At 36.3% G+C, this 24,931-nt stretch overlaps 1 pseudogene; it reads left to right on the top strand.

Annotated features, from left to right (window-relative positions):
• The first annotated feature begins 3,417 nt into the window (after nt 1–3,417).
• Nucleotides 3,418–24,931, top strand: part of LOC109456263 (programmed cell death protein 5 pseudogene) — a 35,125-nt pseudogene continuing 13,611 nt past the window's right edge.

Here is a 24,931-nt window from a genome sequence, read left to right as displayed (position 1 = left end):
GTGCCTGTGGAGACCACCCTTTTTGTTTGCTACTTGTGGGGCTAATTGGGCAGTGCTCTGCTGTGGTCTTAAGCCAACCTCCACGTATGTTGGTTCTGAGGCCTCTTGGGAGGGGCTCCAGTGCAGGCCCAGGTCAGCCACTGCCTGTGACTGGCCAGGGCTACATGCTAGGAACTACAAAGTAATCTGCAGTTGTTTGCTGCCTGTGCCAAACCTGGAGGCGCATGGGAGAAGCTATGTTGCAAACTAAGGATGGTTGCCACTAGTACTAGGCCTGGGGTAACTCTGCAAAAAGCCAGGACAACCCAAGCCTGCTACTACTTGCCAGCTCCCTTAAGGTTCAGCCACTGATAAAGCCTCATGCAGTACATGAGTTGTGTGAGGCAATGTCTCAGGGAATCACTCGTGTGGGAAAAATTGTGGTCACCTGGTTAGTGTAGACTCTGATCTGATGCCAGTGCTAAGCCTGGAGTGATTCAGCAAAAGTCTCAGAGCATACTGAGGCCAGTCATTGCTTGCCTGGGACCCATGGACTCTGATAGTTTTCAAAGAAAAAACGCAATGTGGGAGGGGCTGGTCGCTCATGGAGAAAGTGCCTCTGGCAATGCTCGAGTTTGGTGAGGCGGGTCCAGCTGAGTCAACAGGGCAGAGCTGCAGATCTCACCAGGCCAAGCAGATTAAGATTTGGCCTGTGGGGGCGGGCTCAACACAGGAAAGATGGCGCCCACCTGCCAGCTGCATGGGAGAAGGGCTCCTCACCAGGAAAATGCCGATTGTCTTCCAGTCCTCCTCCTGAAGCCATACTCCTCAGCCTGCCCCTATATATCTCGGAGGCCCCCTGAGTCACCATCCCTTCGCTGGAGCCCAAGGTAAGTGCCTACGAGTGAGTGAGTTTTTGCATGAGCCATTTAAGAGGATATCTGGGTTTCCCGCAGCTTTCTGTCCCACCAGAACAGTCAAAATCCCCACAGTTTTTTACAGCCAGATGTTGTGGGGGCTCCTCTTCCTGGCACCAGTATTCTGAGCTGGGGAGTCCGGTATGGGGCTGTGGTCCCTTGCTTCTCCAGGGGGAACCTCCATGGTTGAGATATCCTTCCTGATTCTCAACTGCCACAGGAGGGTTTGGGGTCCATTCTGCATCTCTGCCCCTCCTACCAGTCTTGACATGGCTTCTTCTTTATATGTTTAGTTATAGGAGTTCTGTTCAGCTAGACTTCGGATGGTTCTTCAGGTTGATTGTTCTATAATTTAGTTGTAATTTTAATGTGTTTGTGGAAGGATGCAAGCACAGTGTTTTTCTACTCCGCCATCTTGGCTCTCTCTCAGTTTTAACCGGTTTCCTCCACAATTACTTGAGTAAGAATGTTAAAGGTTTCATGCAGCACATTTTGTTGTTTTCACAGTAGTGTATTCCAGTTTCAGATTGTTTGCATTTATTTCTGCACTTTCCTTCGTCTCCATCACATTTATGTTCAAAATCCACTGTTTTCTTTTTGGGGGGAGTGATCTTTTTTCATGCTTCCTGGGGAAAATATGGCTATGATTAGACTCTATGCAACCATGATAACAGAAGAATAGAATGGTAAGTGCACAAGAGCTGGAATCAAAATCACCTAGATTCAAACCTGGAGTCTTGTTTACTAGATCTTGGTCTTTGGACAAATAACTTCAGGTCTCTGTCCCTTTATTACTCTCATCTGTACAACGGCAATAATAATAAAATAGACTGCACCACAATTTATTTTCCAATTTCCAAACTAACAGAACTCTGATATGGAGGAGAGAACAGGCCTTTCTATACCCTTCCAACCATGAAAGCCTTAGATTTTTAAGATAATTGCTTTAAACAAAGAGCTTGTTCAATGTAATGCTCAGAGTTCTTAAATTACTGATTATTAGCATCTGAATAATTGTCCAGAAAATGTGCCATCCTCTTTTCCCAGTCAGTGATTCTTTCTACAATACAGTCTCCACTCATAAACTCATGTAAGTAGTATCCAGTTGAACTTCATTATTTGCAGATTCTGTATTTGGGAATTTGCCTTCTTGCTAAATTTATTGTAATCAAAACCATATTTATGACACTTTCATAGTCATTTGTGGACATGCGCAGAGTGGTGAAAAGTTTGAGTCCTCTGATGCACACATTCCAAGTTGAGGCCAAACAAGGCAACGCTCTACTTTCTTGTTCCAGTTCTCCTACTGTAAATTGTCCTTTTTGCAGTATAATTAGTGCCACATTTTTTCCCATTTTTGTGGTTCCTACCGGTGATTTTGCTATTTCAAATGGCTCACAAACAGTGCTGAAGCTCTGTCTAGTGTTCTTCAGTACGAGAAAGATGTGATGTGCCTTAAGATAAAATACATGTATTGATATAATATTGTATGTCAATTGTAATTGAAAAATAAGAAATTATTTAAAAATAATTAAAATACATGTGTTAGATAACTTTGTTCAGGTATGATTTATAGTGCTATTGGCCATGAGTTCAATTAATGAATGAACAATATATATTAAACAAGGTATCCTTAAACAGAAGCATAACAAAACAAGGTTATGTATTGCTCGGTTGATGAAAATATTGTGATAAGAGGCTTACAAACCTAACTGTACATTTCCCCTAAGAGCACTGCTTTAGCATTTGCAAATTCAGTGTACGTCGTGACTTTTAGAACATAACTACCACAAATGAAAATCAACTGTGTTTAAACTTCATTTTTTTAAACTGAAATATACCACAAATGTTCATTAATTGGCTTTTTTATTTAGTATAAGATTGTGTGTGTGTGTGTGTGTGTGTGTGTGTGTGTGTGTGTGTGTGTATTTCCTTTATTACTTCTAATGGCTGGATATGTATTATACCATTGTAGCCCAAGTTAATGGCCTTTTGATTCATTTTCAAATTATCAATATCACCAAAACTCAGCCAAAAACATTCCTATACATATATCTTTGCTTATTGGGGCAAATTTTCTTGTGAGAATGTTTTCTAGAATTCAGATTGCTAAGTAAAATAGTAAATATATAAATACATAATTCTTCCTTTTCATGTCTTCCTTTTCTCCATGCCTTTTTATTTATTGCTGACAGAATTCACTTTCCTCCTATAATTAATTGGTTTTTTTAAAATCCCCGTTTACATTCCAAATATAAGTATGAACACTCCAGTTTGTATATGGGCTTGTCTGGGTCTTACCTAAGCTTTGAAAGAGTAGACAAAAACAAAGCATATGTGAGAGGCAGCTGAAAAAGTAGCTGATGGGACAAATTAATTCGTGGATTATAGGGACTAAAGGAAGGAAACATTCCACATAATTCTGAGATTTCAAAACTTTTTTAGAGGTCGAGATTTGGGGATTTTCCCCATGGAAATAAGAATTAAAAGAGTATGAGTGGAAGTATAAAGGCCCTACGTTATGAAGGAGAAAGAAAGGCAAAAAATGCTAGAGATAGAACAAGAAAAGAATGATCAGGTCAGTAGGAAAAGAACTAACATGGAAAGAGACCTGAAATCAACATGTATTGAATGCCAAGTACTGTATTTCCTCAATTCTCAAGCGCCATTAGTTATAAGATGCACATAAATTTTATAACAGATTTTCTGAGAATAAGAAGAAACAACATATTACACACGAGCAATATTTAATAACCAGCAAAAGCACATACTATATGTCCATAATACCATATACCACTTCCTTCTCAAAATTTGAGGCTAAATTGTCTTCATATTTAAAAATAAAATAGTGGGAGCCCTGCCACCCTTACAATCAAATCCTAAACCTGAATCTCAGGGCAGTTTCTGTGTCTGCAGAAGAGTCTCCTTTAATTCTGCGAGAGACGCCCTCTGGCTTTCAGAACATGCCTTAGGTTGGCCATTAGATGCCTTGAGCCTAGCGTTTTCTTTTTTCAAAATTTATTTCTGTCAGCAACTCCACACCACAATCCTAATTATTACTGCCATGCTAATCTAGTGTAGCAGCCACTTGATCTTGTAATGCATTATTGTCCACCCACATTTTATCCCATTTAAAGAGGTGGAAATTTTAGTGATAGTGAAGCCACTACATGCCAGGGGTTATGACCACCCTGCTTCTTGCTAACAATAGGATTCGTATTCCTTTCAGACAGGTGGGAAAAATCCAATGCCAAATATTATCCAAAGCTCTGCTTTTTAGGACCACTCCTGATATCAGTTGTCTTACCCTGAACTCCCAGGAATATTTGTTGTCAAAGCATGATCGGTAAACCAGCATCATTGGCATTACCTAGGAACTTGTTAGAAATACCAATTCTTGAGCTATATCCCAGACCTACTGAATCAGAATTTTGAAGGTGAGCCTGGTAGTCTGGGTTTTAACAAGTTTGAAAAACCTCTGAGCTAGAAAGCAGAATTGGAAGCAAAGTTTGTGTACTAACACTTCTTTGGGAATGCTAATCCCAGGGTAGCGATGGACACCAGGAGATGCATTATCAATCTGGCCACAGCTTCAAGAGAAAACATAATCAGCTGCTTGGTCAATCTGGGCATGCTGCATCAAGCAGCCCCACTAGGTAGCCATTGCAAAAACCAAACCCCATTCCCAAGACAGGGCACTTCTCCAGAAATGGTGAAAACAGTCAGAGGCTCCATGGATGTACTGGGGTTAGGCTTCTGGACCGAAGCTGCTGCAGCTCCCACCACATTGGCATGATGAGGGCGTCGTGCCGGAGCCGATCTTCATTCCAGCTGGCAGATATATATACACACACACACATATTACCTCTTCTTTATCCAGTTGTCTATTGATGGACATTTAGGTTGCTTCCATATCTTGGCTATTGTAAATAACACTGCAGTGAATGTAGGAGTGCATATATCTTTTCAAATTAGTTTTTTGAGTTTCTTCAGATAAATATCCAGAAGTGGAATTGCTGGGTTATTAGGTAGTTTTATTTTTAATTATTTAAGGAAACTCCATACTGTTTTCCATAGAGGCTGCACCAATTTTCAATCCCATCAACAGTGTACAAGTGTTCCCTTTTCTCCACATCCTCGTCAGTGCTGATTGTTTGTTGATTTATTGATGATAGCCAGTCTGACAGGTGTGAAGTGATATGTCATTGTGGTTTTAATTTGCATTTCTCTGATGATTAGTGACATTGAGCATCTTTTCATGTATGTTGGCCTCTGTATGTCCTCTTTGTAGAAATGTCTATTCAGGTCCTCTGCCCATCTTTTAATAGTTGTTTTGGTGTTAAGCTGTATGAGTTTTTTATAAATATTGGATATTAACCCCTTATCATATGTATCACTGGCGAATATCTTCTCCCATTCAGTAAGTTGCTTTTTCATTTTGTTGATGGTTTCCTTGGCTGTGCAAAACTTTTTAGTTTGATGTAGGCCCATTTGTTTATTTATTTTTTTGTTTCCCTTGCCAGAGAAAATATATGAGAAAAATATACGAGTATTGCTAAGAACAATGTCAGAGAGTTTGCTGCCTATGTTTTCTTCTCAGAGTTTTATTGTTTCAGGCCTTACATTTAAGTCTTTAATCCATTTTGAGTTTATTTTTGTATGTTATGTAAGAAGGTGATCTTGTTTTGCATGTATCTGTCCAGTTTTCCCAATACCATTTATTGAATAGACTGTCTTTACCCCGTTGTATATCCTTGCCTTCTTTGTCATAGATTAACTGACCATATAGGCATGTGGTTATTTCTGGGCTCTTTATTCTGTTCCATTGATTTATGTGTCTGTTTTCTGGTACCATGCCATTTTGATTACTATAGCCTTGAAGTATCGTTTGATATCAGGTAGCATGATGCTTCTAACTTTGTTCTTCTTTCTCAAGATTGCTGTGGCTATTTGGTGTCTTATGTGGTTCCATATAAATTTTAGGATTATTTGTTCTAGTTCTGTAAAAAATGCCATTGATACTTTGATAGCGATTGCGTTAATATAGAGTGCTTTGGGTAGTATGGACATTTTAATGATGTTAATTCTTCCTAAGCATTAGCATGGTATATGCTTCCACTTATTTGTATCTTCTTTAATTTCTTCAATGTCTTATAATTTTTTTGATGCAATTGTAAATGGGATTGTTTTCTTACTTTTTCTGATTCATTATCAGTGTATAAAAATTCAACCAACTTCTGAATATTAATTTTGTATTTTGCTACTTTATTGAATTGATTTATCAGTTCTAATAGTTTTTTGGTGGAATCTTCAAAGTTCTCTATATACAGTATCACGTCATCGGCAAATGACAGTTTTACTTCTTCCTTTCTAATTTGGACACCTTTTATTATTTTTTCTTATCTGATAGCTGTGGCTAGGACTTCCAATACTATGTTGAATAAAAGTGGTGAAAGTAGACATCCTTATCTTTTTCCTGATCTTAAGGAAAACTCTTCTAGCTTTTCACTGTTGAGTATGATGTCAGTTGTGGGTTTGTCATATATGGCCTTTAATATGTTGAGATATGTTCCCTCTATTTCCACTTTGCTGAGAGTTTTTATCATAAATGGATGCTGGATTTTGTCATATGCTTTTTCAGCATCTGAAAAATCAGATGATATGACCATCTGATTTTTATTTTTAATTTGTTTATATGACATTGACTTGTCGATATTGAACCAAACTTGCATTCCGGGGATAAATCTCACTTGATCATGGTGTATGATCTTTTTATTTATTTATTTAATTTTTTGGTACGATCTTTTTAATAGATTGTTGAATTCAGTTTGCTAATATTTTGTTTAGGATTTTTGCATCTGTGTTCATCAGGGATATTGGCCTATAATATTCTTTTTTGTAATGTCTTTGTCTGGTTTTATAATCAGAGTAGTGGTGTCCTTGTAAAATAAGCTTGGGAGACTTCCATCCTTTTGAATTTTTTGGGAATAGTTTGAGAAGGCAAGGTTCTTTTCAACCATCCACCCATCACACCCATTCCACATTCATTTATCAGCACTCACTCTGTGCCAGGCTATATACTCAGTGCTCAGCATACAGAAGTCTCAATGCCCACCCCCATTAGTGAAAACTGGACAGAACAAGTTTAGTGTTATTTCCTATATGAAAAAAAAGCACTTTGTTAATTTTTTGATAGGAGAAAGTAAAATTTTCAAAGTTTAGATGAACTCGGAGAATGGGAAGAGAAAGAAAGAAAAAAAAATGCTTCAGTGGCAGACATCCCATAGCATATGGGTGCTGGTGTATGTATGAAGTGCCCCAGAAACTGGCACACCAATCCAGAGGAGACACTCAACCAGACTGCTATTTCACTGAGGTAAAAAACATGACACCCCTTCATCCATGCTCCAGCATCTTTGTACCACTGTATTTCCTACCTCACACTCATTATGGAAACTGTCTCTCATTTGAGAACTGCCACTTATGAACCTGTATACTTGTAGGGAGAGGGCTTCTGCAGGGGGCCTCCCTAGAGTGAGACTCACACTCTTCTAGCTAACTCCGGAATGGGAGAACTTTCCATTTTTTCCCAAACAGACTGGATGGAAACCGGGACACCCAAGGTTTCCTCTTTGGAGCAACCAAAGGATGGATAGGAAATAGAAACCAAAAATGAGGGTCAGGCAGGCTCCCTTTTCCTCACTCTCTCCACATGGAAAGCAGGTCTAGACAGTCCCAGGAGGATTCTGCTTACAGTGGCTAAACAAATAAATGAGGGTTTTGTCACAGACATGTATGACTTCTCACTCCTGCAGCTCTTCTAATCCTATATTACTTTGTATCGTGATAAACTGTAACACCCACATCAAGTTAATGTCACCTTTTATGATCCCTCCATCTTCAAATTGAAGTCAGAGGAGATCTGCCTTTGAATCCCAGCATTGCCTATGACACTCTGGACTTGGTATCCCTATGGGAGAAATGCGAGTGGGAAAGTTTTCATCAGATCAGAAAAATCTCAGCTGTGTTTATGAAGGAGGAACAGGTGTCATATTTTGTAAGAACCTGGGAGGATTGTTAAGTATGCTCATATCAAGTCTCTAGAGATTCTGATTTGAGAAGGCTCAAGCAAGGATGCTGTGCAAAAGTTTCCAAGAAAATACTCATGGGCACCTGCTTGAATTGAGAGCCACAATCCTGCCTGACCTTTTCACATTCACCCATAGACATTGCCCATCTCATGTTCCCACATTGGATTTGTTTTAAGAGCAAATTAAAATATTATAAATAAAAAACTGAACATATACTGTAGAAGCTATCAGCTCCATCCTGAGCCAAAATCAATGTGATACATGATTTTCCTGCCATCTGTGCGCTCCAAATATTATCATTACCCACCCAATTCCCAGGGTTCTTCCTACCTATATATGTTTATTAGACATAAATCATTTATATATTCATTCAGTCAATAAACTTTTACTGAAAACTACTCTGTGCAAAGCATTCAGCTCAACCAGGAATACATAAATTTAAAAAGCAGAGTCTTGGCTTTCAAACAGTTTAATTTCATATGTACATGTTTGGGGTGATGAAAGGAAAAAAATGACAGATTGTCCCAGGAAAGGTTGTTCAGAACAGTTCCTGCCCATAAATTCTGCCAGGTGATATATTAAGTAGTTATTAAGGAAGCAACACTGTGTACAACTTTTGAAGCATAAAGTGCTGTCTTCCTTTTTGTGTTGTTTTTTGCAAACCCACCTGTGGTTTTAACCACTATTCTAACATGGGAACTGAGCTTCGCTGGACATGAGAAGAATTGTCTCTCAAGTAATGAGGACGAAACAGGGTGAGAATAAGGGGTACGAGAATGTGAAGTAGGAAGATGAGGAAGGAGAAAAAGGAGAGGGGAGAGAAAGGGAAGGGGGAGAAAACACTAGATGTGGTAACTCTGAACTCAATCCCAACAAAGGAGAAACAACCTAGGTTTTCTATAGGGCTGGATTGCGACCACTCCCGTGTCTCTCTGTACATGCCAAGGTTTGATAGAGACATTGAAGATATTCCAGACTTCTGATTTCATTTATCTACTCTCTACCTAAAGTTACAAGTATCTCTATTATTCTTCAGTGTCCCTGAAAATCACACTGAAGGAACTTTTTTAAGAATTTGAAAATACTACTGGATATTTTTCATCCAGCGTTCATTCTCCCTGTTTCAATAGCCACAGCTCTGCAGTGATAAATTTGACTATCTTACTCAAGCTTAATAACGCCCCACCCCAGGCTAAGCTAACCACTGCCCAGATAAAACCCACATATGCCCTGTTTGAGTAAGATACCTACTTGAACCAAACATCTAACTCCAACTCCCAGTCCTATGTCTTCTGATAACCACCTAAGGCTCAATTATAAAACTTAACACAAACATAACACTAGCCAAACCACTGATTCCTAATTCACAGCACCAAGCCAAAACACAGACCAACTACAAACTGCACTCTACCCAATTCCCCATTCTACCCAACTCCACCCTCAACTCCATTCAACAAAAATACCATTCCCTCACCAGATTATATTAAAATATTAGTCCAACCCAATTCTATTAATAGAATTGCTCACCCCCTCCACATCCCCACTCATTTTCCCAATATTTCTTACTGTAAGGTCATATACCATCTCCACCACAACTCTCTTTCCAAACCCCAAACTATCATGGATTCCTCCTATAGTTCCCCAACGTGGATTCCAGTGTCTCACACCTAACCCATGAATCAAACTCCCATCTTAATGACAACACTACCTAAAATGCTTCATGCTTTGATACTCCACTCTTCCAGGAACAGCACCTCTTAAATTTGTCAGAACCAAGTGAGATTTTAATATGGTGGACGTTGGGATTAACACCCACAACATATCTGAGACCAGAAAAGGCTTCAGGTAGTGCCTAGTATATGTGAGTAAGAGTCACCTCAGAGGTCACCAAGATACCAATAGCTTATGCAAGACCCCAGAATTTTTGACAGAGTCCTGAATTACCTGGAGTCTTATGAACCAGGATCAGAAGGATGGAAATAATCATTAAATAGGCCTTCATGACTGACATGTCCTGAGAAAATGGAGGGCTGTGTTGCAGGGGACCAAATAGAACTCATTGCAGAAGGACAGTGTCCTGCCTTTATTAGTTTTGGGAATGGGCCAGAGTTGTGTGCCGTGAACTAAGGGGATGAGACCTGAAGTTAGCCAGGAGGAAGGATAACATGCATCATGTATCCCAACTGAGCACTCCATGTAATGGTGGAAGGTTTGCCCCATAGCAAGGCGGGCCTTCCTTCCCAGTGAGAAGCAAAGACAAATTAGAGCCAACTGGCATTTTGTGTGAGACAAATTTGAATGAATGAATGAATGAATGAATGAATGAATGAAGCAAGCAATGAGAAAACTAATACATAATTTAAGAAATAAAGAATCTTTTTAAAAACATTTGTCTTTTTTTTAAATTAGTTTCAGGTGTACAAAACAATGTAATAGTTAGACATTTATCATTTATATCCCTGACACAGTGATAACCCCCCTCCCCCTTTCTACTACCCCTCTGATATTGCATACAGCCATTACATTTCCACTATCTCTATTCCTAATTCTGTACTCCACTTCTCGTAAATATATATATATTTATAATATAAATATATATATACAATTATATATACATATATATGTATATATGTAAATATATATATATATATATATAATTGTAGTTGACAGTCATTATTGTTCAGCTTCAGCTTCAGGTGTACAGTGCAGTGATCAGGCATCTACATCATCTCTGAGGTGGTCTCCCTAATGAGACAAGTGTCTATCAGATACTCTACAAAATCTTTACAACATTATTGATTATATTCCCCAAATTGACTTTCGTATCCCTGTGGCAATCTTGTGGTTACTGATTGTGCTTTCTAATCCCCTCACCTTCCCCCTTATCCCCAACCCCCTCCCATCTAGCAACCCTCAGTTTTTCCTCTATGTCTCTGAGACTGTTTCTGATTAGTTCATTCATTTATTCTTTTCTTTAGATTCCACATATAAGTCAGATCATATGGTATTTGTCTTTCTCTGTCTGACTTATTTCACTTAACATAATGTTCTCTAGGTCCATCCATATTGTTGCAAATGGTAAGATTTCCTTCTTTATGGCTGCGTAATACTCCATTGTATAAATGTACCACAGTTTTTGTTTTGTTTTAATTTATTGGGGTAACAATTCTTAGTAAAATTACATATATTTCAGGTGTACAATTCTGTATTACATCATCTATAAATCCCATTGTGTGTTTACCACCCAGAGTCAGTTCTCCTTCCATCACCATATATTTGATCCCCCTTACCCTCATCTCCCACCCTCCACTCCCCTTACCCTCTGGTAACCACTAAACTATTGTCTGTGTCTATGAGTTTCTGTTTCTCATTTGTTTGTCTTGTTCTTTTGTTGTTTTTGGTTTATATATCACATATCAGTGAAATCACATGGTCCTCTGTTTTTTTCTCTCTGACTTATTTCCCTCAGCATTACACTCTCAAGATCCATCCACGTTGTCACAAATGTTCCTATATCATCTTTTCTTACCGCCGAATAGTATTCCATTGCATATATATATACCACAACTTCTTTATCCATTCATCTATTGAAGGACATTTTGGTTGTTTCCATGTCTTGGCCACCGTAAACAAAGCTGCAATGACATTGGAGTACCACAGTTTCTTAATCCAGTCGTCTACCAATGGGCATTTCAGTTGTTTCCATGTCTTGGCTATTGTGTATAGTGCTGCAATAAATATAGGGGTGCAAACATTTTTTTGAATTAGAGTTTTGGATTTCTCCAGATAGATACCTAGGAGAGGAATTGCTGGGTCATCAGGTAGTTCCATTTTCAGATTTTTGAGATACCTCCATATTGTTTTCTATAGTGGCTGTACCAATCTGCAATCCCACCAACAGTGCACAAGGGTTCCCTTTTCTCCACATCCTCGCCAGCACTTGTTGTTTGTTGATTTATTGATGATAGCCATTTTGACTGGGATGAGGTGGTATATCATTGTGGTTTTTATTTGCATTTCTCTAATGATTAGTGAGGTTGAGTATTTTTTCATATGTCTGTTGCCATCCATATGTCCTCTTTGGAAAAATGTCTCCTCATGTCCTCTGCCCATTTGTTTTTTGGAGTTGAGTTGAGTGAGTTGTTTGGTTTTTTTATAAATTTTGGATATTAACACCTTATCAGACATATCATTGGCAAATATGTTCTCCCATTCAGTAGGATCCCTTTTTTTTTAATTGATGGTTTTCTTTGCTGTGAAAAAGCTTTTTAGTTTGATGTAATCCCACCTGTTTATTTTTTCTCTTTCCTCCCTTGCCTGAGGAGATATATCAGTAAAAATCTTACTCTGGGTAATGTCTTCCTATATTATCTTCTAGGAGTTTTATGGTTTCAGATCTTACATTTAAATCTATAATCCATTTTTAATTTATTCTTGTATATGGTGTAAGGAAGTGGTCGAGCTTCATTTTTTGCATGTGTCTGTCCAGGTTTCCCAGCACCATTTATTGAATAGACTGTCTTTACCCCACCGTACATTCTTGCTTCCACTGTTGTAGATTGAATGACCATATAGGCATGGGTTTATTTCTGGGCTCTCTATTCTGTTCCATTGATTTATGCGTCTGTTTTTATGCCAGTACCATGCTGTTTTGATTACTGTAGCCTTGTAGTATAATTTGATGTCAGGTATTGTTATACCTCCCACTTTGTTCTTATTTCTCAAGATTTCCAAGGCTATCAAGGATCTTTTATGGTTCCATATAAATTTTACAATTATATGTTCTATTTCTGTGAAAAATGTCCTTGGTAGTTTGACAGGAATTGCGTTGAATCTGTATATTGCCTTAGGCAGTATGGACATTTTAAGGATATTAATTCTTCCTATCCAGGAGCATGGTATGTGTTTCCATCTATTTGTATCTTCTTTAATTTCTCTCTTCAGTGTCTTATAATTTTCTGAGTACAGATCTTTTACTTTTTTGGTTAAATTTATTCCCAGGTATTTTATAGTCTTTGAAGCAGTTGTAAATGGGACTGTTTTCTTAATTTCTCCTTCTGATATTTTATTATTGGTATATACAAATGCAACTGATTTCTGAATATTAATTTTGTCTCCTGCTACTTTACTAAATTCATTTATCAGTTCTAATAGTTTTTTGGTGGAGTCTTTAAGGTTCTCTATATATAGTATCATGTCTTCTGCATATAATGACAATTTTACTTCCTCCTTACCAAGAAAAAGAAATAACATGCATCCAAAAATATTCGTCTTTATCCTCCAGACAGTAGAATGTTCTCTTCTGTCAGTAGTAGTTACTACATCCAATCCTGTACTAGGCATCACAGATGATGATGGTGAATAAGAAGAAGGAGGAGGAAGAGGGGAAGGAGGGTGAAAAAGCTCTTTTGAAAGTCTAGGATAGGATTTCTACATCTTTCCATGACAAGGCAAATAAAACTGTGCTAACCCTCCCAAAAGTAAATGCAATTGTACTAGCCCTCCCAGCTATAACACTAGAAAAATGAAGAGTTTTAGACATTGAATTAAAGGCAGAGTGGAAATGAAAAGGGAACCTACAAAATGTGAGAAAATATTTGCAGACCACATATCTGATAAAGGGTTAATATCCAATATATATAAGGAACACATACAACACAATAGCAAAAAAGAAAATCCAATTTTAAAATGTGCAAAGGACATAAATAGACAGTGATACCAAGATGAATCAGATGTTGGGATTTTCTTGAAAGAATTTTAAAGCAGCCATCATAAAATGCTTCAAGAAGCAATAAATAATTATTTTGAAACAAATAAAAAGTAGAACAGTTTAGCAAAAACATAGAAGCTATAAGAAAAGAACTGACTGGAAATTAGAAAACAAAAATATAACAACTGAAAATTTCAAAATCTACTGGAGGGGTTCAATAGCAGAGTGGAGATGACAAATGATAGAATTGGTGAATTTGAGGCAAAGGTATAAAATTTACCTAGTCTGAACAAGCGAGAAAATAGGTTGAAAAAAATGAATAGAGTCCCAAGTACATGTGGGATAATAACAAAAGAGCTAACGTTCAAGTTATCTAAGTCCCAGAGAGGAGAGAGAGAGGGACTGAAAAATGTATGTGGAGAAATAATAGCTAAAATGCTCCCAAATTTGGCAAAAAGCATAAATTTACAGATTTAAGTAGTAAGGAAAATTCCAAATAGGATAAACATAAGGAAATGAATGTTAGATACATAATACAAATTCTGAAAACTAATGACCAAAATAATAATAATAATAATAATAATAATAGCCAAATATAAATGATTCACTACTTATAGGAGACTACAAATTTGAATGATAGATTATTTCTCATCTGAAATTATGGAAGTCAGAAGCAGGTGACATAACATTTGCCAAGAAATAACATTTGAAAGACAATAAATGTAAACCATGAATTCTGTATCTGGCAAAAACATTCTTCAGGAATAAAGAGGAAATAAAGGCATTTTCAGACACAGGGGAACTAAGAGAATTTATTGCTAGCAAACCAATCTGGAAAGAAGCTAAGCAGAGGGGAAATGATAAGAGAAGGCTTGTAACTTTAGAAACGGGGAAAAAAAACTTTGAAATGGGTAAAATAAAAAGAGGTAAATATAATAGACGATCCTAATTCTCATTAGTTTCTTAAATCATATTTGTTAGTTGAAACAAAAATTATAATACTATATAATATAGTGTTCAATGTATGTAAAGAAAATAGTTAACAGTATTATATTTTTAAAGTGAGGAGGTTAAAGAAACCTAAATGAAGAATGTTTACTGCATTTCCCTTGAAGTGGTAAAATGTTCATGTCAGTAGATTGTGATAAGTTACATATGTATATTTTAATCACTATGAAAGCTACATAAAGCAATACACTGAAAAAAAAACATTATAAACTAAGTAAAATGAAATACTAAAAACAGTTAAAATAATTTACAGAAAGTTTAGAAAAGAGACAGAGTAGTAGCAAACAGAAAACATATAATAAAATGGCACACTTAACCCCTATATATCAATAATTACCATTAATGTAAAAGGTCTAGAGTGACATCAGTAAAAAATGGTGCTGTAAGGAGCACCAAAATTTCATCTCTCCATAAAGGCAATGAAAAACACTGACAAAACTGTCAGAATCAACTTTGTTGGAACTCTAACCCTTTGTTGGAGGGTTGGGAGGGAAGCTGACTCTCAGTAAAACAATGAGCTTTCTAGCATTTTACTTTACCCTAGAACTATCTCCCACTCCCAAACTCAGTGGTAATCTTGAAAATGAAAACTTGCATTGTCGGTACGGAAAGAACAAAACAGACTTCATTCACAAAGAAAGGACATTATTTGACCTGTCTAGTAGCTCCCTTCAAGACTGGCTGAGACTTGACTTTATTTCATTTGTCACAGCACTCTCCCAGAGCTAAAGATCTTATTAGGGGACATTTGTCAAAAACAATTACAGGCATATATTTTAGTCAGAGCTGCCTGAGAAGATAAACAACAGTTGCTGAAAACAATAGATTAACCAAAAGGTTTAGGAGGAAAGACTCGGGGATGAGCTGTCCATGAGGGCTTTGGAAAGCTCTAACATGTTCCTGTATGCAAATGGGAAAAAAAGCATGATTCATGCACAGGGAGAAAAAACAATCAATAAAAAGTGTTCCAGAGGAAGCCCATACAATGGACCTTCTAGACAAAGACTTTTAATAAGCCATTTTAAATAAGTCCAAACAGAGAAAGGAAACAGCTCTAAAGAACTATAGAAGACACGAGTAAATGGAAAGACATTCCATGTTCATGAATTGGAAGACTTAATATTTTTAAGATGCCAATACAATCTCTATTAAAATCCCAGAACTTTTTTCTATTGTTTTGCAAAAATAGAATATTTCATCATAAAAAACTATATAGAATCTCAAGGGACTCGGAACAGCCAAAATAATCTCAAATAAGACCAAAATTGGAAGCCTTATACTTCCTGATTTTAGAACTTACTACAAAGCTATGGTAATCAAAATACTATGGTACTAGTGTAAAGACAGACTTACACGGTAACAGATGGTTACTAGACTTAATGTAGTGATCACTTTGTAAGGTATATAAATGTCAAATCACTTTGTTGTACATCTGAAACTAATATAATATTGTATGTGAACTATAATTAGAAATGTTTTAAAATATACATTAAAAAAATACACACATAGACCAACTGAATAGAACAGAGAACCCAGAAATATATCCTCACATATATGCTCAAATGATTTTGGACAAGGGTGTTGAGACCATTCAATGGGAAAAGAATTCTTTTCAATAAATAATATTGGGGAAACTGGATACCCACATGCAAAAAAAAAATTAAGTTGGGCCCTTACCTTATACCATATGCAAAAATTAACTCAAAATTGGTGAAATACCTAAGTATAAAAACTAAAACTATAAAACTCTTAGAAGAAAACAGGGAAAAAGCTTCATGACATTAGATTTGGTGGTGATTTTTTTTAGTATTACAACAAAAGCACACACAATAAAAGAAAAAATAGATAAGCTGGACTTGATCAAAATGTAAAACTTCGTGGGGTGGCCAGTTAGCTCAGTTGGTTAGAGCATGGTGCTCTTAACAATAAGTTTGCCAGTTCGATCCCCACATGGGCCACTATGAGCTGTGTCTTCCACAACTAGATTGAGACAACTACTTTGACTTGGAGCTGATGGGTCCTGGAAAAACACTTAAACTTAAAAAAAAATTTTTTTTAACTTCTGTGCATCAAAGAACACTATTGAAAGAGTAAAAAGGCAACCCGTGAAATAGGAGAAAATATTTGCAAATCATGTATCTAATAAGGGGTTAATATCCAGAATAGATACAGAGCTCCTACAACTCGACAACAGGAAAAAAACAACCCAGTGGGCAAAGAACTTCAATGGACATTTCTCCAAAGAAGATGTACAAATGCCCAAGAGCACATGAAAATATGCTCAAAATCACAAATCATTAGGAAAACGCAAATCAAAACTACAATAAGATACCACTTCACCCCCATTGGGATGGTTTTATTTTTTAAATAAATAAATAACAAATGTTGGCAATGATGAAATTGAAACTTTGTGCACTGCTGATGGGAATATAAAATGGTGCAGCCCTCTGGGAAACAATATGGCAGCTCCTCAAAAAAATAAAATATAGAACTACCATATGATCCAGCAATTCCACTTCTGGGTATATACAAAAAAGAAAAAAATGAAAGCAAGGATCCACATAGATATTTGTGAACCCATGTTCATAGCAACATTATGCACAATAGCCAAAAGTTAGGACAAACAAAATGTTATGTGTACATACAATGGAATATTATTCTGTCTTAAAGGGAAATTCTGATACATGCTACAATATGGATGAACCTTAAAGATACTATGGTAAGTGAAATATGCCCGTCACAAGAGTACAAATATTGTTTGCTCTCACTTACAGAGGTACCTAGAGTAGTAAAACTCAAAGACAGCAAGTGGAATGATGGTTGCCAGGGGCTGGGCAGGGACAGGAAGGGAAGCCTGGCGAGTCAGTGTTCAATGGGTACAGAGTTTGACTAATACTAATATTATTCTAGTCAGGTGTAACTTTTTGAACCCAGCTGTTCAATTGTCAGGTCCTAAATAAGTACTAAACATGACTGCCTTGTGGTTATAGAAGATGCTTGACCTCAGTCTGCTATGTCTGATATTTCTATTTCCAGTGCCGACTTAAAATAGTTCACTACAGGATCTTGTACAAGAGACACATGAGGAAATATAAAAGCATATTATGTGTTATGTAAAAGCAAATATTAAAACATAATAGTCAGTCCTCATGAGGTTTTAGAGGGTATGTTCTCACAAATATAAAATTAGCATTCATAGCTAGTATGAGAGCTCTACATTAGCCACCACTCTTAAAGTGAATATCTATACTGACAATAAATATGTGTGCGGGGCCTGATTATCACAGACCAAACTTGGAAGAATAGCGGCTTTCTAACGTCAATGAAAACTAATATACCACATGGAAACTAACTGCTGATTTATTACAGTTATTGCAAGTTCCCAAACAGATCTACAAAATTCATTGTAGACCACCTACCGGACAAGATGAAATATCTAAAAGAAAATCTGCACAAAAATGTTGACTGGGATTTGGACTAGGAAAATGGAAGTCCCATTACTTCTATCTAGAGACTCCTATTCACCATTTCAGAAATATGCGACTCCCCCAAACTTGGAGAACTGGAAATCAAGGGGCGCTAAGAAGAGCACCACAGGAATATGGGAATTACCCAATTCCTGTACTCAAATTGTATGCACACATGGCTTTTCATGCCATCTAACTAGTAATATCATTCAAACAAAATAAATATACTGAAAATCTCTGAATCACACTACTCCTGTATAAGGACCAAATAATTTAGTAAGTAATATAAATATGTGCTGTTTGTCAGAAAATTTCCTTACAAGGAATACCAAAGTATGTCAAGGAAGCCCACTGAGGCCCTTGCTACCTAGGACCTGGTGGCAAATGAACGTTGTAGAGTTTCTGCCATCAGAAGGTAAGAAATACTGTTTAGTGATGGTATGTATCGTGTCTGCACAGCCAGGACTATTCCCATTGGCTAAAGCAGAAGTTCAAATCATGATCAAAGCCTTACTGAATTATCATCCCAATCTTTGTAATCCCTGGATATCTAGAATCCAGTAGAGACAGTCAGTTTGTTTCTATGGTAAATCAGGGGTGCTATAAAACCTTACAAATACCAATAACTTGTTATATTCCTTATCATCCCCAGTGTTCTGGACAAGTGGAATGAATGAACCTTACCTTAAAGAATTTTTTGGCTAAATTATATGAAGCTATTGGCTTATGGTAGCCAACAGCCTTACCTTGGTTCTGTGAAAATCAAGATTAACTCTCTTTAGCAAGCATGGTATTTCTCCCTTAGAGCTAATGTTTGGCATCTCTATGAATTTAGGGGTTAAGACCAACTCTTTACCTGACACAATGCAAAGCACTCGGTCAGCTATAAAGGGTTTGCTTGTTTCCCTAGGCTCATTACACCACCGTGTGGCCAGATAATGGAAGAATCCCCTTGAGAAGGTGTCAGTATAGACTAGGAGACAAAGTGTACATCTAAGTGTTCTAATGGCAAGGCTGGATTGTCATCATGCTGGGGAGAACATACCAGGTACTGTTGATAACTCACACCACTATCAAAGTGAAGAAGCAACAGAGCTGGATGCATGCTTCACATGTGAAACCAGCATCTATGACTGAATGGATGGTAACTCTCAAGAAGGACCTTCAGTTATATTCTCCAGAAAGTACCGTAAAATAACATGCAAGATGAAGAACAAAAGAGTTTCTAGTGTTCTGATGGCACGAGAGACAGACTGTTGTTACTTTCTTTTAAGTTATCCTGACCATTATAATTTTAATCTTCTATTTTGTACCAGTTAAACAGTAAGCTTACAGTTTTATTCCTCCTTCTTTAAAAATAAGTATCTTTTAAAAACGTATGTATATTTACCTAATGGGATTTTGTACCAACTTTGGACAAAATTGTCCTGAATATGGAGTAAAGGCTCAAGAAATCTCCTTATTTGTCTATAACACTTCAGACCCACTGATTGGGTGGTTTAAACTTAAAGGAAATAAAAAATTTCTAATCTTCCCACAGACTAAAATCAATAATACCCAAATATTAAATAATATAATCTTAAATATCACATCCTATTGTGTTACTGAATATACCAATTGGAAGGAACTGTTAATTCATCAAGCTGAATATAATTATACTCACATTATATTCCACAGGATTCCAACTGCTCATTATCTTTTATAGCCATTGAGACCTGGTTTAACAAAACTAAAGATAGATATAAAGATGAGAAAAAATATTTGAACCCAAATGGTGGGATTCGTTTCTCAAAAAGTGCAAAACTATCTTCCCATAAAAATGAATTTACCCTATTTATAACCTCGCAATCTTCTGTGCTCATATTTGAGGCCCTTAGGAGAATTAAATGAACTGTATCTCTTAATATTACTGCTGCTAACAAGAGTTGATGTTACTTGGACACAATGGACTTTACCATTTTAGAAAATTTTTATGGAAGAGTCAAAAGGGCCATGATCGAACTGAAAGAAACATTTAGTTCTATGTTAGGAAGAATCAGAACCGGGACTGAAATTGCAAACTCTTATAATATAGAAATACTGACAAACAACATAATACTACCTTGGGCTATTGTAGAAAAATGTAATTCAGAGGCAAACAGGATGGAATCGTGGTCTAATACTGGAGTTAGCAGTAGGAGTAAAATTAGAATGAAACCGAGGAAGAGTTTGGGATTGGACAACTTAAAATGAAATTCTGGTGCAACAAAATATAGCTAATGAAATGTCACAAGCCCTCCCATGTATAACCAAACAACTAGCTATTCAACCATCACAGGATATACTTACTTGTGCTGAACTATAGGATTCTACCTTCTTATGGGAACAATTAGGTATTGGGCAAGGTACTACCTATGGAAAGAATTAAGAATGATGTAAAGAGGTTGATCATATCGCGTATATGAAAGCTGAAAGTTATTTGCAGACTGAAACTACTGAAAATTGAAACAATGTAACTAATTTGACTAAAGGATGTAAGTTTTCTCTTATACTAACATGCAACAAATGTGTTAGATGAGTGCCTGTCATTCAGAGACAACTACACAGATAGATACTACTTGTATAATTGGAATGTTACTATAGATATTGACAGATGTGAGGAATAGCTAATTGGATATGTTTGTCCCTAAGATGTGGGACAAACTGAGCTCACTTCCTTACAATTTAATAGTTTCATATGTGCCCTCTAATGACTACCTCATAATAAACCTTTAATAATCAGTAATATAAGATAATGTGTCTGATGCTGGAAACATGGGACTATTTCTGTAGGCACTGGTTTAACTTGTAATAGTAATGTAACTTGCATAGTTTATGGATATTCACAGGAAACATGTTGGACCCTGCAAGAAAAATTTCTTCATAATCCTTTAGACTATCAAGCCCCACGTGTTGATTACACCTTAGATATCAATTGGATTAAGCTGTTGAATAACTCTGAAATTGTAAAGCATTTAGGAAAACAAGCTACTAAAACAATCAACAATTTGTAAAGCTGTTATATGGTAAAGGTGAATTCTTATGCATAACTAATCAAGAATCTGCTTTGTGCATCACTAATACGATATTTTTCAAAGGCTATTCACCTAAAACCAATATTCGTTTAAATTTTTACTATTATAATATTAATCATAGCTTTATTATGTATACTTTTTGGACTTGTTGGATGCATAGAATATTAATAAAGCTCAAAGAGAAATCAACACTACAATGCAAATTGTATGGAGAATCTGCTACTACAAAATAGTATCAAAAGAAAGAATGATTGTGGAAAACAGAACTTAATCTAACCTTGCTGGGGCATGCTGAGGAATGGGACTAATCTTTTTTTTAAAATTAAATTTATGGGAGTGACATTGGTTAATAACATTATATAAGTTTCAGGTGTAAAATTCTGTAATATATCATCTGTGCATTGCATTGTGTGCTCACCTCCCAAAGTCTAATCTCCCACTGTCACCGTGTATTTTACCCCTTTCCCCTCTTCATCCTCCCTCTGCTCAACCTCCCCTCTGATAACCACCATACTGGTGTCTGTGTCTATGAGTTTGTATGTTTGTTGCTTTCAGTTTTATATCCCGCAAGAATCGTAGGGTTCTTGTCCTTTTCTGTCTCACTTATTTCACTTAGCACGATACTCTCAAGATCCATTCATGTTGTCGCAAATGGCAATATTTCAGGACGGGACTAATTTTATGTGTTACATACACTGTCAGTCTTTATTCATTTTAGCCATTCTGGTGTGCACGTGTAATGGTGGCTCAGTGTGGTTTTAATTTGCATTTCCTTAATAACAGTACAATTGAGAGCCCTTTCTTATGATAATTGGTCATTTGGTTATTCTATTTTATGAAATGTTGGTTCAAGATTTTGGCCTTCTTGTCTCTTGCGGTCTGACAACTAAGTTTGCGAACTTGTAACGATATTGCTAAACTTTTTAGATATCAGAGGGATTATTCATTATGAATTTGTACCAACTGGAGAAACAGTTTAACCAAGTTTACTATTTGGAAGTGCTTAAAAGGCTGCATCAAAAAGTTAGATAACCTGAAATTGTTGCCAACAATTCATGGCTCTTACATCACGACAATGCACCAGCTCACACAGCACTATCTGTGAAGGAGTTTTTAGCCAATAAACAAATAACTGTATTGGAACACCCTCCCTACTCACCTGATTTGGCTCCCAATGACTTCTTTCTTTACCTGAAGATAAAGGAAATATTGGAAGGAAGACATTTTGATGACATTCAGGACATCAAGGGTAATACAACGATAGCTCTGATGGCCATTCCAGAAAGAGTTCCAAAATTGCTTTGAAGGGTGGACTAGGCACTGGCATTGGTGCATAGCTTCCCAAGGGGAGTACTTCACAGGTGACCATAGTGATATTCAGCAATGAAGTGTGTAGCACTTTTTCTCGGATGAGTTCGCGAACTTAATTGTCAGACTTTTGTGTCTGAAATTTTCTTAGTGGTTTGTAAGAATTCTTTATATGGTCTGGATACAAGATCTTTGTTGGTTATATCTTTTAAAAACTATGATTTTTTCTTTTCTTTATCTTAATGACATCTTTTGTTCAATAAATTGTTTCCAATTTTAATGAGGTCCAATTTATCTATTTTTTCTTTTATAGTTAGCACATTATGCATACTGTTAAACAAATCTTTACTTATGCTAAGGTCATAAACATATTATTCTATGTTCCTTCCAGAAACTTTACTGTGTTGCCATTCTTATTAAGATCTACAATCCACATGACGGAATTGATTTTAGTGGGTGGTGTAAGGAAGATGCCAACTTTCTTTCTTTTTTTTTTTTTGATACAGATATCTAATTGATTATGCACCATTTTTTGAAAACACTGTGTGTGTCACTTTTCTCATAAATCAAGTAACCTTCTATGACTAGGTCTATTTCTGAACTCTGTTTTGTTCCCTTAGTTTATTTATCTTTGCTTCAGTATCACACTTTCCTTATTACTATGGCTTTATAATAAATCTTAATAGCCAGGAATTTAAATCCACACTTTGTTCTTTAATATTGTCTTAACTATTCTTTGCCCATTTATGTCTATAAATCTTTGAATCAACTTGTCAATTTCCACAAAGAAAAACCACGTGGGATTTTTATTGTGATAACACTGAATCTGTAGATCAATTTGAAGAGTATTAACATCATGTAGAAGATATAATCTTCTGTTTAGCTCTTCGTTAATTTTCTTCGTAGTGTTCTTTATTAGTTTTCCACATAGAAATCTTGTCTTTGGATTTATTCATAGTTTTTTTTTTTAATTAAATTTATTGGGGTGATTATGGTTAGCAAAATTACATAGGTTTCAAGTGTACAATTCTATAATACATTATTTATATATCACACTGAGTGCTCAGCACCCAGAGTCAGTTCTTATTTTATCACCATATATTTGATCCCCTTTATCCTCTTCTACTGTTGCCCTCCCCCTCCCCCTCTGGTAACCACTAAACTCTGGTCTGTGTCTATGAGTTTTTGTTTCTTTGTTTACTTGTCCTGTTTCTTTGTTTTCTTATCCTGTTCCTTCGTTGCTTTCAATTTTATATCCCACATATGAGTGAAGTCATATTATTTGATGTTTTCATTCCGTTGTAAATGCGTCTTTCTGTTACTTTCATTTTCTTTTTTTTCATTTTGCAGAATTTTACATGTTAGTGCATTTATTTAAATCATTTTTCTAAAAAAGGGAGAAAATACTTTAGGTAGTTCTAATGAGTTTTTTTACAGCTTTATTGAGATATAATTGACATATAACATTGTGTAACTTTGAGCGTACCATGTGTTAATTTGATACACATATATAGCAAAATGATTACCAATGTAACATTAGCTAATGCCGCCATTATTTCACATAGTTATTATTTCTTTTTTGTGGTAAGAACATTTAAGACCTATTCTCTTAGCAACTTTCAAGTATACAACACAGTATTATTAACTATAATCACCATACTGTAATTATATCCTCAGATATAATTATATCCTTATTCATCTCATCACTGGTAGTTTATACCCTTTGACCAAAATTCCTCCACTGCCCCCACCCATCCACCTGCAGCCCCTGGCAGCCCCCATTTATTCTGTTTCTACTGTATGATCTAACTTCATTTTCTGATTATTGTTGACCTGGTATCCAGAAAAGTTAATACTTCCTTATTAATCCTGTAGTTAACTTGTAGATTCTTTTTAACTTTCTACAAAGACATGTAGGTAGGAGTTAATTCCTACTTCCCCAGATTGTTGTGAGGATAATAAGGGAAATGATTGCTAACTATTAATGAGCACCTACTATGTCTCAAGAATTGTTCTCCTTAGAAAAGCACAACTTTCAAAAGTGAACTGAAATATAGACTGTGAAGTCAGATTGTCTTCAGCTCCTCAGAAAATTAAATGTAGTCAGAAGACTGAGAAGCTCAGAAAGGTGAATTGCTGGCCTTGGTCAGTATTTTGTATTGAGATAAATTTAGAAAAGCAGAGTCTGTCCAAGGTGAAGAAACCAGGATCTCTTTGAACTGCCCACAAAATTTCAATATATTTGTGAGGGCTATCTGCTCTTGCAAGCACTTGGACAAGTTATGGGACTCATGCCAGCGCTGGTACTTGGAGGGCTGGTCGTCACCTGGGACACATCAGTTTGGCCACATCAGTTGTTAAAATATTAATATATTTTAATACTAATTGATGAAAAGAA

The sequence above is a fragment of the Rhinolophus sinicus genome, chromosome 13, assembly GCF_057876585.1.
Source record: "Rhinolophus sinicus isolate RSI-liver-muscle chromosome 13, RSI-T2T, whole genome shotgun sequence".
Taxonomy (NCBI): domain Eukaryota; kingdom Metazoa; phylum Chordata; class Mammalia; order Chiroptera; family Rhinolophidae; genus Rhinolophus; species Rhinolophus sinicus.
Note: the sequence above shows the minus strand (reverse complement) of the source record. Positions and strands in the feature narration are given on the sequence as shown.